Source organism: Gastrolobium bilobum, unplaced genomic scaffold (assembly GCF_033153095.1).
Source record: "Gastrolobium bilobum isolate Gb01-03AN ecotype WA unplaced genomic scaffold, APGP_CSIRO_Gbil_v1 utg9634, whole genome shotgun sequence".
NCBI classification, from domain to species: Eukaryota; Viridiplantae; Streptophyta; class Magnoliopsida; order Fabales; family Fabaceae; genus Gastrolobium; species Gastrolobium bilobum.
In genome coordinates this window covers 348084-360917 of record NW_026897818.1, presented here as the reverse complement: position 1 = coordinate 360917, position 12834 = coordinate 348084, and positions in this window count along the sequence as shown.

Here is a 12834-nt window from a genome sequence, read left to right as displayed (position 1 = left end):
ATATCTCTGCATTTTATTTAAACAAATATTGTTAGCTACCTAACTCCAACTTTTTATACATATAGAGTTGGCAAATTTTTGAGTTATTATGTTTAATATAAAATAAGAACAGCAAAATTTTAATTCAATTACAAAAAATTATAGGCGGGTCAGTCCTCCAGACTGACTCCACTTTGCAACCTCTAATTGTCAGCATTATATACCAGCATGTAATAAATTTTTATATTATCCACACGTAAAATTTCTTATATTTGCATCTAAGTTTTTATATTTTATCTTAGAGATGGACTTTCGTTTATTACAATCAGATTTAAAAAAAATAATTATTATTATTTTTTGCAAGGATTTGCGCCGTTTGTATTTGAAATTTTACAAATTTGTATTTACAAAAATTAAAATCACATTTAAGAATTTAATTATAAAAGAAGAAGGATGAAATTTTAATTTAATTATGAAAATGTTTGGTAGGCCGGCCCTCCGGGCCGAGCCCAGTTTGCCACCTATAACTATTAGCATGTAATAGGTTTTTATATTTATTCACAAAAAAACTCTTATTCACAAAAAATAATAAATAGTTATTTTTTTGTAAGAATTTATGTCGTTAATATTTGGAATTTTATAAATTTGTATTTACAAAAATTGAAATATGAATTAGGAATTTAATTATAAAAGAAGAATAGTGGAATTTTAATTTAATTATAAAAATGTGTTGGCAGGCAGGGCGGGCAGGCCCTCTGGGCCAAGTCCAGTTTGCAACATTTAACCATCAACATTTTATGTAAATAATTATTTTTTGCAAGGATTTGCGTCGTTTGTATTTGAAAATTTACAAATTTGTATTTACAAAAATTAAAAACAGATTTAATAATTTAATTATAAAAGAAGAAAAATGAAATTTTAATTTAATTATAAAAATGTTTGGTAGGCCGGCCCTCCGGGCCGAACCCAGTTTGTCACATATAACTATTAGCATGTAATAGGTTTTTATATTTATTCACAAAAAAGGCTCTTATTCCCAAAAAATAATAAATAGTCATTTTTTGTAAGGATTTGTGTCGTTAATATTTAAAATTTTATAAATTTGTATTTACATCCTCATTGAAATATGAATTTAATTATAAAAGAAGAATAGTGAATTTTTAATTTAATTATAAAAATGTGTTGGCAGGCTGGGCGGGCAGGCCCTCTGGGCCAAGTCCAGTTTGCAACCTTTAACCATCAGCATTTTATGTAAATAATTATTTTTTGCAAGGATTTGCGTCGTTTGTATTTGAAATTTTTCAAATTTGTATTTACAAAAATTAAAATCAGATTTAAGTTGTCTCCCATTAGAATATGTTAAATTCTTTTTCCACCAATATCAATTTCAAAATTCAAAATTTAAAAAAGGAGTGGGATATTAATGCACATGTCTGCCACTAACTATTGCTGAACTCTTTTCTTTAGGTCTTTTGGTTTTTCGATAAATATGGAAAAAAACATTCAATGTTTTTCAAAATGAGGGTTAACAATTCCCATGTAGAAAATAGTGAGAATTTAATTTATTTTGTCTATCAGCTCTCTTGATTCTTGATTGTTATGATATTTGAATCATTATATAACAAAGATAATGTCTTTGTTATATCATTATTGTGTATATATTTTTTTAAAAATAACCATAACGAAATTGTGAATTGAATGACGATCTGGTCTTCAGCAATTGTGAAATTTGTTTTTTTTGCTATTGATCTCCATGAATAGAATCGTGAATGCATGTCCGTGAAAAGAGTTTTTTTTTATTGAATTTAAAATTTCGAATTTCAGATTGTGCAAAATAAATACATAATTTCGAAATTTAATTGATAAACCATTTAAAAATTTCAAAAATTCAATTTTTAAAAGAATATTGGTATGATAGTTTATGTGATAGAGTTTTCTTTTTATTGAATTTAAAATTTCGAATTTCAGATTGTGCAAAATAAATACATAATTTCGAAATTTAATTGATAAACCATCTAAAATTTCAAATTTAAGATGAGATAACTAATTCCAACATAAAAAGCAATTAAAACAGCTGCTTTTTTTTTGGATACCAATGTGATGGGCAGTGGGACATTCAATGCCTTGTCTACAACTATTATTCGATTTAAAAATTAAAATTCAATTTTTAAAAGAGTTTTTTTTTCAATTTACCCAATAAAGAAAGTTTGTATATAACCAAATTGTAGAATTAACCAGGGAGTGAAACTTGGCAAAACTTTCCAGCAATGAACTCTCCTTTATATATATATACTAGTGAATTACCCGTGCGATGCCCGGGGAAAAAAGAACAAAATATTTATCGTCCGTCGTGGTTGGTTAATCGCACTGCAAACCTTATACTTACAAAAACCTGTGTTGTTATCTTATTCTATATTTCAGGTGGAAAAAATTACAACATTGATACAGAACTTTGCAAATATCAATCATAAACAAAAATCTGGTATCGAGAGTGATCAATATTATGCAAATCAAATATAGTTATCTACTCCATGAGTTATGTAAAAAATAAATACGCCACAATAGACTATGTTAAAATGAGGATAGATAAAAAAAGAAAAATGCATACAACTTATTGCTAACTATAACAGCACTAATAAAATCAAGGTAACAAACAGACCAAGCAAATATAGAATTAAAAGATCAGCTTGTACCTATAATAAGAAAACACTATTAATTCAGTGTCATTTTGTAGCAATCATTGGAAGAATGAGTTCAACACATATCAAACATGTGATTTCCTATGTTTATGCATTACCAAGGACATCCTCTTCTACTATCATATTTATGCCTACGATACAAAGTACAAATACTCATTAAATAAATTACGTTAATATGTTAACACCCAGAAGTAATAATCTCAGAAAAAAATGAGTTATTTTTTTTTAGAACCCAAAAAACGTTGTCTGAAGGGATTTGAAAGTAAATTAACCAAATAATCATGTATGAGTCATATTTTTTGCTTACATTGGAACAAATGTGTCTAAACAGCATCAAATCAATACACATGCTAAAAAATTGTAACAATATAAAGAACCCACAATGATAAATTTTTAAAAAACAACAACATACATTTGGTTCCACCAAAGACTTAAAGAATGAGGTGACAATAGCTTCCCTGCTTCATGTAAGAACCCACACCGTTAATTAAGGGATTTAATTAATTAATTATGTGAAATTAGGAAATAATTCCATAATTGACCCTAATAATTATTATGAGGCTTTAATAATTATAATTACTGAGTAAGAATGCTGAAAGTCGCTTTTCGGAAGAAAAGTGCAGATACCGGTTCTGCTAGTCGGTATAAATGCACACTGAAAAAGTATCCCAGAAAATTATAATAAGTGCATGATAATTACTAGAATAATATATAGGACTTGTAAAACGAGTTTCAAGTCCAAATAATGAGAACTGGTGCTAGAAACCTGTACTGGCTTTGAAAAGCGCGTACCGGAAAGGTGCTCAGAAAATTATAAGAAAAATATGATAATTCTTGGAAAATTGTGTAGTTTCAGATTGCAAAGTTTGGAATTAAAATGCTAAGCGTAGCAATTAAAGTTAATATTGTGTGTTAATTGGGTAAGTGGTTATAAATACTCTAATCATTAGGCACAAAACCCTAGATCAGATTTCCTACGTGCCTCCATTTTCTGAAACACCTCCAGCCACCCTTTTCCACCTTCTTCTCCTTTGTGGTGAGCCAAGGAGCTTCCTTTCTCTTGGTTTCTTCTCCTCAACACTTGTGGTGAGTGAGAGTGGTCTTTGGGAGTGTGTTGGTGGCATTTTTCTGAGTTGAGGGTGCTGACCTTGGTGGGTGGAGCTGCTGTTTTGGGTTGTTTAGGAGGTTAGAGTCTTGTTCTTGGCTTGTGAGGCTCCAAGTGGTCATCCTTGTGAAGAAAGGAACCACCTTGTTGTGCATTTTCATGCACTCTTCCAAGTCAGAGTTTGGGAGCTGGTTGTGAACTCCAAGAGCAACCCTTGCCTCTGTTTTGAGGCTTGGTGAGTTGTACCTACCTTGAGCTTGTGTTTTAATGGGTTAAAGGTGTGATCTTTGCATGTTTAATGGGTTAATCAAGTAACCAACTGGGGTGTGGACCTTAAGCAGTATAAAGATGCATGCTTTAACGTATTTAAGTGTTAAAAATGGAACCTTGGAAGGATATCTTCACGAAATGCAGTTTCTGCATTCTGTCGTGAAATATCCAGATATGTGCCCGAACAATATCCGGATATGGGTTTTGAGTATCGGGATATTAGATATCCGGATATGGGATTCTGGATATCCGGATATTGTATATCCGGATATGTCCAGTGAGATATCCGGATGTTGCATATCCGGATATGGTCCCGAGGAATATCCGGATATTCTGGGATTTCGTGGAACAGTAGTTGTGCTATGTGTACAGTAGGCTATTGGGGGTTTGTGGACCCTAGTTTGATGAAGTTGAACTTCTGTAATTAATTAACTAAGTCAGAATCGTTGTGATTAAGGACTTATGGCTTGGTATGGAGCTTTAAGACGTAAAACGTAAGGAAAGGCGTTGTCTTTAATTTATATGCTTGTGTTGCATTGTTATTGATATAATATTGGTCCATAACAGATTGTGAATCTGCTCTGTTTGGACTTTGAGCTTTGGACTCTTGGCTTTTGGAGTTAGCTTGCAAGGTAAGCTTTCGTGTCCTCGGTTTAGCCATGTTGTGGTTCCACCATGTCCCGTGGGGGTATGGTTTATGCATGCTGTGTACATGCTTTTGAATATTTGATATGTTGATTGAACTCTACATGTGATGGCTTTTAATATGCATGTGTTGTTTCATCTTGACCGGAAGCCTGAGTATGTAGCGCCATACAAGACGGTGTACCGGGGTGAATGCAAGTGGTACTTGCACGGTGTGTAGGTGATAGACGTATACCTGCACTGTCTCTGGCCAGTAGATTAGTATTAACACACATGGCATGATTATCTGCTGCATTGCACTGTTTTAGAAATGATAAATGATAAATTGCTTTTGAACTTATATTGCACATGTAAGTGAGCTTGGGGTGGAAGATCCTTGAGGACCCCTTGTCTTACTGAGATTTCTTGTTTAGAGATCTCACCCCACGTTTGGGGAATGCTTATTTCAGGTTCAGGTATCATGGTGACTGATGCCTCTGGCGGCAGGAGGCCAGAGCTTAGCTAATTATGATATTATGCTGTATTGCTGCCATGACTGGATTTGGATGTTGTTTATGTTTTCCGCTATGTATGTTTATGTTGTTGTTGAGACTGATGTTGGGTGTGTTGCCTTATTTGAGTGAGCATGGGGATATTCCATGACACTTTATGTTAGTACTTTTAGATTGGACTTGTATAAACTGTTAGATGGTCCGGTCTACGTTGTTGTAGTTCCGTGACTAGAGCCACACTTTTATTATCTATGTTATGAGGTATTTCAGTTAGCTGTTTGATTGCAATTACATACAGGCGATATTTTATTAATTGATTAATAAGCAAGTTGGTAATAATAATGACATCATAATTGGAAAGAAAAAGATATTCCGCACTTTTAATTAAGCGATGCTTAATACGATAGTATGATAACATTACCGGATATATACGGGGTGTTACACTTCCAACACTTGAAATTTAATATCTTGGCTCATTATATGACTCCAAGTTATTTTTTTTACGTTGACCTTAAATAACATGGAATTTTCATTAAGAACGTTAAGTTTTCCTGGATAATGATCCAAATCAGAACCCTACATAAAAAAACTCCTTCAAAATTAAGTATAACTCGTGCGATGCACGGGAAAAAAGAAATATGTTTGTCTGTCTCGTAAAAGTTAATGTAAATCATAAAAATATATCTCTGCATTTTATTTAAATAAATATTGTTAGCTACCTAACTCCAACTTTTTATACATATAGAGTTAGCAAATTTTTGAGTTATTATGTTTAATATAAAATAAGAAAAGCAAAATTTTAATTCAATTACAAAAAATTATAGGCGGGTCAGTCCTCCAGACTGACTCCACTTTGCAACCTCTAATTGTCAGCATTATATACCAGCATGTAATAAATTTTTATATTATCCACACGTAAAAGTTCTTATATTTGCATCTAAGTTTTTATATTTTATCTTAGAGATGGACTTTCGTTTTTGCAAGGATTTGCGCCGTTTGTATTTGAAATTTTACAAATTTGTATTTACAAAAATTAAAATCACATTTAAGAATTTAATTATAAAAGAAGAAGGATGAAATTTTAATTTAATTATGAAAATGTTTGGTAGGCCGGCCCTCCGGGCCAAGCCCAGTTTGCCACCTATAACTATTAGCATGTAATAGGTTTTTATATTTATTCACAAAAAAGTTCTTATTCACAAAAAATAATAAATAGTTATTTTTTGGTAAGAATTTGTGTCGTTAATATTTGGAATTTTGTAAATTTGTATTTACAAAAATTGAAATATGAATTAGGAATTTGATTATAAAAGAAGAATAGTGGAATTTTAATTTAATTATAAAAATGTGTTGGCAGGCAGGGCGAGCAGGCCCTCTGGGCCAAGTCCAGTTTGCAACATTTAACCATCAACATTTTATGTAAATAATTATTTTTTGCAAGGATTTGCGTCGTTTGTATTTGAAACTTTACAAATTTGTACTTACAAAAATAAAAAACAGATTTAATAATTTAATTATAAAAGAAAAAAAATGAAATTTTAATTTAATTATAAAAATATTTGGTAGGCCGGCCCTCCGGGCCGAACCCAGTTTGTCACATCTAACTATTAGCATGTAATAGGTTTTTATATTTATTCACAAAAAAGGCTCTTATTCCCAAAAAATAATAAATAGTCATTTTTTGTAAGGATTTGTGTCGTTAATATTTAAAATTTTATAAATTTGTATTTACATCCTCATTGAAATATGAATTAGGAATTTAATTATAAAAGAAGAATAGTGAAATTTTAATTTAATTATAAAAATGTGTTGGCAGGCTGGGCGGGCAGGCCCTTTGGGCCAAGTCCAGTTTGCAACCTTTAACCATCAGCATTTTATGTAAATAATTATTTTTTGCAAGGATTTGCGTCGTTTGTATTTGAAATTTTACAAATTTGTATTTACAAAAATTAAAATCAGATTTAAGTTGTCTCCCATTAGAAGATGTTAAATTCTTTTTCCACCAATATAAATTTCAAATTTCAAAATTAAAAAAGGAGTGGGATATTAATGCACCTGTCTACCACTAACTATTGCTGAACTCTTTTCTTTAGGTCTTTTGGTTTTTCGATAAATATGGTAAAAAAACATTTAATGTTTTTCAAAATGAGGGTTAACAATTCCCATGTAGAAAATAGTGAGAATTTAATACAGTTGTCTCCCACTAAAAGATGTTAAATTCTTTTCTCACCTATATCAACTTCAAAATTTGAATTTTAAAAAAGAAATGGGATATTAATGCACCTGTCTGCCACTATTTAATGCTGAACTCTTTTCGCATTAACTATTTAGTTTAAATATTTTAAAAAAGAATTAAATATCTATTTTAGAATTTTGAATTAAATAAAATATTTTTCACTCTTCTGTTTTAAAATTCTATATATCCTATGATTGTTTTTCATTCATCTGTTTTAAAATTCTATATCTCGTATAATTATTTCTCATTTTCCATCTTATCATTATGAGCATTGGCAACTCCTATATTTATGAGGATTCCATTCATATATGCATTAACAATTAATACACTTCACCATTACCAATTCAGAAAATAGTGGAGGGAACTTAATTGTTAGGTGACTGATTTCAATTTCAATTAATACACTTCCCACCCATTTCAAATCTCAATTTCGAATTTTGAATTGAGAACATCGTTAATACAGCTGTTTGCCACCAAGTATTTTATAATGATTTAAAAGAAACTCTCCCTCCTTTGTAGAATTTTTTTATTTACGAAATAAAAAATATTTCTTAAAGAAGTAACTTTTCAAACTATCTCCAGTGTGAACACAAAGCTGAGAATTAAGGAGGAAGTGACACGTCAGCAAAGTTTTCAAAGTTTGGTTCTCCTTTCTATATATTATAAGATTGTGTGATGCATATTCAAATAAAAGAAAAAGAAAAAAAGTGAAGCTTCAAAATTGAAAAATCAAAAGAGGATAACCCATATCTTCTTCAGTCTTTCACAGCTTACAACAACAAGTTTAGCTCTTCTCTGAAGATCTGCAAACTCCACATGCGCTTTCAAATAGTATAATAGTTGAAAGTGAACCCACCGTAAGGACGACAATTGTTCACTTGTTTCCTCGCGTTGAACATTGAGGACATATGCTTCCAAGCTCGTTTGCTGAACAAATGATCATCAAATCTACTTCCATGACCAACCCGCTCTAACAAAAGATAAACAAAATACCGATCCATCTCAGGTTCAAGATTGATTGCAAGAGATGAATTGGAAGAATCGAAAGAAAAATGAGAGAGAAGTGGGAAAATAAAAAACCATAACAGATGTAGATATGTAGATCAGATCTAAGAAAAATATCCTATGATTTTACCTTTTAACTGTTTTCACTTTAAAGCCATAACAGATGCAGATCTATCCACGCAAATCTTTGAACGCAAAGCTTCGAACATTATTCAATAAAAAAAAGTTCAGATTCACAAATCCAAAAGGAACAAAGAACAATGAGATGCAGTGAGAAAATTTTGTTACGATTTAAAAAAAAAAAAATCTTACCGCTCACTGAGAAAATGAGATGTGGTGGCAGTATTATGAATCCTTCCATCCTGAAAAATGAATAAATAAGTCAATATAAAATTTATGAAAATGAATTCTAGGGTTTGTTCATAAAGAAACAGAAAAGTATACCAATAGAACAATCCCTACACACATGAACGAAAAAAAAATGCAAGCAAGACAAAAAAAAGAAGCAACACTTCCCTATTTATAGGCAAAGTCGTAATTTATTTATTTAAAAAAAAAATTTAGCTTGTAGAATACACTTCACCATTACCAATGCAGAAAATAGTGGAGGGAACTTAATTGTTAGGTGACTGATTTCAATTTCAATTAATACACTTCCCACCCATTTCAAATTATGAATTGAGAACATCATTAATACAGTTGTTTGCCACCAAGTATTTTATAATGATTTAAAAAAAACTCTCCCTCCTTTGTAGAATTTTTTTATTTACGAAATAAAAAAGATTTCTAAAAAAAGTAACTTTTCAAACTATCCCCAGTGTGAACACAAAGCTGAGAATTAAGGAGGAAGTGACACGTCAGCAAAGTTTTCAAAATTTGGTTCTCCTTTCTATATATTAAGATTAAGATATAGATAGGCTTAACAATTTTCGGTGCATAAAATAGCGATATTATTAATAGGCTTAAAAATTTCCAATGCAGAAAGTAGTGGTAGATTACCAAAAAAAAAAAGAGCAGTGGTAATATTAATAGGCTCAACAATTAACCATGCAGGTGGAATATTAATACAATTGTTTGCCACCCAAGAATGCTGAACTCTTTTTTCACATATCAAGTTTAAAATTCTAATTTAAAAAGTTACTAAAAGAGGAAGAGGCACAATCCTTTGACACAGCTGTCAAATTTTAAAATTTGACACCAAATCCTATTCGTTGATTTTCGTCAATCAATGGTTATCATTTATTGAAAATTAATATTAATTAATAAGTTTGATTGACAGATATCAAATGTTAGGATTTGGTGTCAAATTTCAAAATTTGACACCGGTGTCAAAGACTTCTATGCCAAAGAGAAAACATTTGAAAATGGTTTAAATGTGAACATTTGAAAGTTAATAAATAATTTTTCAATAATTACATGATAAAATAAAAAATTATAACAAAAATATAATGAACAAAGATGAGTTGATGCAGAAAAATGTTATACTTTTATTTGTTATTGTATTGTGAATAATAAATCTCAAAATAATCATTGATTCATTTGTAAACCCAAAAAATTAATTTGGTAGTGACGACTTGCAAATAATAATATTCCGTCAGTAAACAATTATCATTTTTAAATACCATTGTTAAACCATGCAAAATTCACTACTATCAGTTACTACTTGTTATTCAGCTTTTCGTTTACTTTCTTTTCACATCCTAAGGAAATTGTCCATGAGGCATTGCTCAGAAATGGTACGGATTATGTCAATATTTATCGCAAGGTTAATCAGTTCTGTAGCTCTCATACTCTTAAAAGAGTCTATATTGATGTTATCAAGCAAATTGATAAAAAGCTTAAAGATTCTCTTCAAGCTGATTGTAACTTCTTGCCTTTCCTTTTATTTACACGATCTTTTTCTCAACCATTTTGTTAGTAGTAAAATCCGAAGATCAGAATTGTTCTCTGAAATGTAAATGACCAATCTGTTTTTTATTTATAGCAATTTGAAAGAAATTGGTTTGATATGTAAAACTTATTAACTAGAAACTAGAATGATCAATCAACAGTTATCAACAATGATTATATTTCTGGAATTATTGAATCGTGGACTTTCTGCAACAATTACGCATCCCTGCATTTTCACATTGCTAAGGCATTTTCTTTACAGAATTTGCACTATTATAGCTATTTCACTGAAATTTCTCAATTCCATTTTTAATCCTCGAAAGAATCATTTTCCAATGTCTTTTGATTCTTTAGGAATTATGTCAAATACCTACTTGGGTTATCCCTAACCTCAAGAGTTCAATTAACAAAACAAACACAACTTGATTTGTCAATCACAACTTATGCCAAAAATGCTCCAAGATTCATTCCCATGATTTTCTTGTATTTAAAATTGATAGAATTGCTAATCAAATATGAAAAAAGTGAGTTTAGCGGTAGATTAATAAAATGTATTCATCCAGTCATCTTGAGTCCCGCTAAAAGAAAATTAGCTAGCCATTTTAAAGAATGACATTAAAGAGTTTAGAATTAAATACATGCATTATCAAAAACAGAGAGGGAATGAAAAGTTGAGTGCAATAAAGACCAGTAATTCACGGATTGAAAATCCTAAACTATAGCTAGGAAGAAGTAGAGAAATAGAAAGCTTGCATGAAGATCCTTGCGCTCTCTCTCTTGAAGATACATTGTCAATGCTCTTCGATTTCAAGAACTTGGTCAAAACAACAGGTTCAAGAAGACTCTCAAAGAAAAATTCACTTTTTCACAAGCATAACGAACAACCAAAAAAAATAATTCAAATCTGCTTCTACAATCCAAAAAGATACCTGTTAACTAAAAAAACAAAAAAAATAAAATCCAAAATGCTGGCTGTCCATCGCTGCGTCCATCCCATGGTTCATATTTGTTTCCTAGCTTTTAATCTCATTCACGTGGCTTTCCCCTTTTTTTTATCTGAAAGACAAAAATAAGAAGAAACTTGTAAGTGAATTATATTTACTTCTCTCTTCTTATTTTTTCCAACTTGGGTTGTATTGGTTCTTCTTGGGCCATTTACTTGCACTTAAGAACTCTTTTCAGCCCAAATAAAGCAGAAATCAACTCATTAAAATAAGTACAATTCATTTTGTTTCTTTTCAATTCTCTCTCTTCGGGTTTTGGGTTGTAACAAAATCTTTTGAATCTCAACTACCTTTTCAAGCCTTGAAATCTTAAAACAGATATGGTTGCGGGGGCAACGCAACATCAATAACACTTTTACGAAACCAGTTGCGATCGACGGTCAATGAAACCAAAAACAAATAAATAAATAAATAAAAGATTTCTGAAAAGGAAAGAAAAAAATAAATAATGATACTGGTTGTAATAAAAAAACAAAAATAAAACAAAACTAAAAATATATGAGAAAAATGTTGCAGGAGCAAAAACTATAATATTTTTTTTTGGAGGGGGCCAATCCTATATTAGGCATTATCAGAACATAACTTTATCAAAGATAATTTAGGAACTTTGGGGACAAGGAATTATGTAATTCTACCACAATATAGTTATAAAATGTGGTGATATACATATAAGACACGAGATCTGAGAGATAACCTTTGTATTTACTGTATATTCCGATGTACAATATCTAATACACAAAGGCTCTATTTATAAGTCAGAAACAGACTAACTAACTAACTAACAGACTAGAAAACAGAAAAGAACAGTAGTGATCTAATACATACAGAAGTTCAGTAACATCAACAAAGCTAAAGCTAAGTGAACTATATCACTAATAGTAAGCCACTTAGAAGGAGATGTTGAGAGTTCATACCTTAGTAGTGACATTCACCACATGAAAAATTAAGTTGGCACACGCCAGAGCCCCGTGGTATATCATATAATGATTTTCTGTGAATATGCAGTTTTTTCCTAGAGTCCAACAATCTGCGGGTATAAATATTCATTGCCTTCAAAACAAATCCATATCGTGAAATATAATCAGCAAATTCCAGCTCATCTTCAAGTCCTCGTTATCCTTTAAACTGAACAGAGGTCAGGTGTGATCGAAGACAATTAGGAACCATTGTTGGATGCGCCCAACTTTGTAAACGTAATAATGGTTCCTGTCGCTGCAGGCGGCAAAAAGGAAAAACAACACTAATAAATAGAAGCAATTAATGAATATATTCAATATAGGTCAAAACTTTAAACTTGAAAGATCAACAAACCCCCATGTTATGAATTTTGAGAACTTGAAGTACATGACATTTCTGAAGCAAGTTTATCAGAAAACTTGAGTTGAAACGTAGAAAAGTGATCTCGAGATGAAATAAGTGGTGAAAATTCGAGAAATCTATAATTGGGGAACAAAGTAGGGTCTGCAAGACAACAAGAAGTTATATAATATAATATATAATATCAGTACAG